This window comes from Talpa occidentalis, unplaced genomic scaffold, assembly GCF_014898055.3.
Source record: "Talpa occidentalis isolate TD23 unplaced genomic scaffold, MPIMG_talOcc4v2.1 talOcc4.10, whole genome shotgun sequence".
Classification (NCBI taxonomy): Eukaryota; Metazoa; Chordata; class Mammalia; order Eulipotyphla; family Talpidae; genus Talpa; species Talpa occidentalis.
Window position 1 is genome coordinate 27,940,618 of NW_023600993.1, and position 4,669 is coordinate 27,945,286.

Below are 4,669 nucleotides of genomic sequence, written 5' to 3' on the forward strand. Positions count from 1 at the left end.
CTGAAGGGGTGGGGGGGCGGTGGAGGGAGGGCGGTGGAGCTGTTCTGTCTCAGCCGTGGTGCTGACCCTGCATTGTCAAAACTCGTGCACCTGCCCACCAAAAAGGACGAGTTTACCGAATATAAATTAAATTGTAAATAAATAATTTGAAAATGAAAAAGACGGCATCTTACCTTTTTTGAAGGGAAGTGGTGCTGCCTTCAGGAATGTGACTGTGTGGGTGTGCAAGAGGAGAGAAACAAGAGGTGTATGTGCTTCTGGAAGAGACTGTGGTCAGAGCTGCTAATCTGTGCCCCCACCAGCTGGAGCAGTCCGTGGACTTCAGGTATTCAAGCTCCCCTGCTCTGTCCATGAGTTTGAACTAGAGGTTCTTGTTGCCCAGAAACAGAGGCCAGAGACTCCGAGACAAGAGGCTGCTGGCTGTGTTTTGGTTCTGCTGTGGGCAGATGTTTCCCCCTCTGCGGTGGTGGGAGAGGAGCCGGGAGAGCGCCCGTGAAGGCGTCCCCACCCCACACTCCGGGAGCCTCCTGGCCACACAAGCACCAACCCCTGCTCCTTCTTCTCAGCTTCCTAAAAACAAAGACATCATGGATACAGAAAGAGCCCGGATGTGGGGTCAGCAGCTCCGATGCATGGAGCCCTAGTTCTGGGCAGAGTAACTCAGTTTCCCCATCTCCAAGCGACAAGCTCGGGATCTGAAATCTCAGGGGGTTCTGCCTGTGATGGTCGCAGTGGTGAATGCCATGGTAATGAAGGAAGGAAGCACCCCAATCTGCACATACCCCAGGGGAACCCTGCCTGGGGCTAGTTCCCTCCTCTCTGTGGGCAAACACTGACACAAGTTCTGGGTGGCCCTGGATGCCAAACCCCGCTCCCTGCACGCTCCCGAGAGAGGCGGATGAACAAAGGTGCCAGACCTGACAAGAGGATTCAGAAGACTTTGTAGGAAAATTGTTTTTTTTTTTCCCCATTGGAAGTCAGTGCTTCGGGCCAGAAAATGCTCAGAACTGGCAGCAACTGACAAAAGCTGCCTCTTGTCTGCAAGTGTATCAGCTTCTGAAGAGATAAGAGGCAGGGGCTGGAGTGCAGGCTTCTCAAGTGAACGCTGACAGGAGAACAGAAGAGCTGCCTCCCACTCCCTACAGTGCGGCGCATCCGGCCTGCCAGGGAGAGCCGGCAACCACTCCAGCCCCCTCACTGCTCTCATGGGGCTGGGGGCCCAGGACAGGGCTGACCTGCCCAGGTCTGTGAGTAGCAGCGGCCATGGCCGGGGGAGCCTGGGGACCTGGCATCCCTGATATTCACCTAGGGGCTGCTGGGCAGGGGTTGGCTGCTGAATAGGGGCAGCCTGAGAGTCTCTGAGGGCTCAGAGAATAGGATCCCTAGGGCCTCAATGCTGGGAAGGGAGTGTTGGGAACCGGATCAACCACACTTCCAAGTAGTTTGGCTTCAGCCTGGCCAACACGAGGGTCACAATTTTATCAAGGGACTTTTTTCAGGGAAAGCTAAGGGTGAACACTGGCAAGGCTTTTGTTCTTTCAGAAGTCTCCACTGCATGGCTTTCAGCCATTCCCAGGGTCTAGATATCAGCTATTTTTCCTTTACCTCCAATTCCCAGGTCCAAGCTGGGATGCCACTTCCAGGCAGATAAACATCCTATAGGAATGCTTTCTTCTGTAATTGCATCTAGGTGTCTGGGAGTAGATGGCAGGGAGCTGGCCTCCATCAGCCACCTGGCTCACTTGCCTGGTACACACCTGTTGGACCACACCAAAGAGCAAATTGCAGCTTCTTGATGCTTCTGATGCCATCAGGGGGCTCTAGCTGTAACGGTCACTGCTGTGATGGGCTCAGTGGGTCAGGCACTCAGTTGCCACCTTCACATCCTTCTAGTGCACCTTTCTGTACCAAGCCAGGTTAGCAGTAAGATTTCCCAGACTCCTTTGCAGATAGAGTTCTGGAGTAGATGTAGGTTCCACCAACTAGATGTGCTGGCATGAGATTTGAGCAGGAGAAACCATCTTCCTAATGCTTTGGCTGTTACTCCTGGCAAGCGAGGTCAGGAGATATTGGGCTTTCCTCTAACAGCACTTCAGTGTCTTGTGACTAGATTTATGGGTATAAAAAAGCAATGTGCAGCCACTGCAGTGGCCTCCTGATTGTGGTGGATTAAAAATATCTGCAAATTCTTTGCAAAACCCCTTCAAGGGATGGAATATATTTTACTTCCTCTGACATCTGGGCTGCCTGTGACTCACTGGGATCCATGGGGTGATGCTTTGGCGCTCCACAGGGCTGTAATGTAAGAGGTCTGCAGCTTCTAACTTCATTTTTTGGGGAAGGCTCCCTGGGAAGCCAAGCACCATGTAAAAAGCCTGACCACCATGCTGCAAGGAAGCCCAGATCCTGACCCATAAACTCAGGAGCAAGTTGAACAGTAATTGTTTTACACCCATTATGTTTTGGGTACATTGTTACATACCCAAGATACATGGTTTTCAACGTACCTGTATGTATTTCATTCTACTTAGACCAAATATTTAACATCGCTGCTATTGTTAACTATTTAAAAATTTTTACCTTTCATTTCACTGAGTGCTTTGGAGGGAAGATCTCAACATTGCGGCAGATGCCTTGGAAACTTGATAGAAGTTACTTGCCCTTGCATTTTAATAAGTTTTATCTCCCAGCCTCTGGTTCACACCTTACTAAGGCAACTAAAGAACTTGCTATTTCTTACTCATCAGATCCAATCAGTGTAATATCTAGAGTGAAACGTGCTATGTAGAACATCAGCCTGATGAAGATTTGGTTGCAACAGAGTTTGTACACATAGCCCTGTGGCTAAACCATGCAGGCGTATTGTTAGGCACGCCAGGTGAAAGTAAGCTGCTTCTGGGGATGTTTGCAAATTGATATGGAGGAAAAATATCTGAAAGGTCAATAACTATGTATGGGTATATGAGGCTATGATGGTTTTTGCCAGTAAAGAAACTTTATCTGAGGGCCTCCCCGGTGGCGCAGCGGTTGAGCGCTGGGTTGCGAAGCTGCCCGCGGCCTCTGCGGCGCCGGTTCGATCCCCGGCTGCTCCCCGGCTGCTCCCCGGCCACCGGAGGAGGATCCCACATGGTGCGCAGACCTCTCCTGCCACCCGCTGCTCCCCTCAGCAGTGTACTTCAGTCCTTCTGCCTGCTCTGCTCCCCGCTCTGGCTCTGGTGAATTCTCTCACCCTCCCGCGCTTCTGACTGTACCCAGTGCATGTATAAACAAAACAAACAAACAAATATAATAAATAAATAAATAAATAAATAAATAAACATGCCTCTATAAAAAAATATATTAAAAAAAATATTAAGAAACTTTATCTGAAATACCAGCTGCAATTAGAGTCTCCACCTCATCAGGGTTGCAGAGCTTCATAGTCATTTTCTAATACACATCTGCCTCCCACATAGGTGAAACCAGGACTTCAGTGAATGTGCTAGAGTTCAGGGCCTCCGCATCTTTAAAGTCTTTGTTGGTGGGACCAGCTCTGGAATCCCCCCAGGTGTAGATACCGCTTTTAGTTATAGCTCCTGAAAAACCTAGCAAGTTCAAAAAGCTTCTACTTGGCCCTTTCCATAATAAGGGCCTGATTGCCACATGTTAGAGAGCCAATGTGGGGATTCCGCCTGTTGCCAAGTGAGCCATTGTGATTGCAGGGGTCAGCCAACGTTTTCTGTAAAAGGCCACACGCTAAATGTTTTAGGTTTTGGGGACCAGTTAGTTGTTGTCTCACCCTTTTCCTTCTGCTCTTCCTCCTTCTGTACCCTTCAAAAAGGCAAAAGGCTACAAGAGAGTTAACTCACAAGTCATGGTTTGCCAACCTCTGGTCTAGAACAGCACTGTCTAATAAAACTTGCAGTGATGATGACGGGAATTTAAATGTAACTAGACACATGTAGTTACTACTGACTCTATTGTACTATGCAGGTCTAGCCTCAGTAACCACAGAGTGGTCAGTGGACCTATTGGTGCCACTATTACTTGAACTTGGACCAAGCTGCAACAAAATATTACTAAATATAATTTTTACATACCATTGCCAAGTGAGACTTATTCACCTGCACATCCCATACCTGCCTAAGAACCTCACATTGGTCTTAATAAAATACCATCACAAAGCTCTTTTTCTCCCTTAATCTTTACAAAGCATTTTTAAAGAAGATTTATTTATATGCAAACAAGAACTGGGGTACAGGCCAGAGGTGCAAGGAGTGAGAGGATTCACCAGAGGCAGAGTGGGGAACAGAACAGGCAGATCTACCGAAATACACTGCTGCAGGGAGCAGTGGGAGAGACAGGAGAGGTCTGCTGTGCCATGTGGGTGACCCCCCTGGCCTGGGATGGAACTCATGCTGCAGGGGCTGGCAATAGCTTCATAGTGCTGAATAAGGGCAGGGAGCACTGGAGACTGGCTGGAGAAGGCAGAATAAATTGGGGTGACTTGGGGGCACTCAGGTGGAGGTGGCCAAGAGGTGTTGGAGACAGCAGCGAGGAGGGGTGACTTTGAAATCTAGGGGACACTTAACCCCTGTGCTTAACCCCTTGTGCCACCAGGGAGGCCCTCTGCCAAGCATTTTTATCTGTAGTAAACACCCTCCATGGGTTTGGCAGGGCAGGAAAGGGA

At 49.3% G+C, this 4,669-nt stretch overlaps 1 long non-coding RNA gene across 1 annotated transcript; it reads right to left on the reverse strand.

Moving 5' to 3' along the window:
- Positions 1–547: 547 nt before the first annotated feature.
- LOC119252655 (uncharacterized) lies at positions 548–3,627 on the reverse strand. Its single transcript, XR_005126877.2, has 3 exons — positions 3,375–3,627; positions 1,758–2,106; positions 548–570 (listed from the first exon to the last, which is right to left on the reverse strand). It is a non-coding gene; the product is annotated as an uncharacterized LOC119252655 (long non-coding RNA).
- Positions 3,628–4,669: the final 1,042 nt, after the last annotated feature.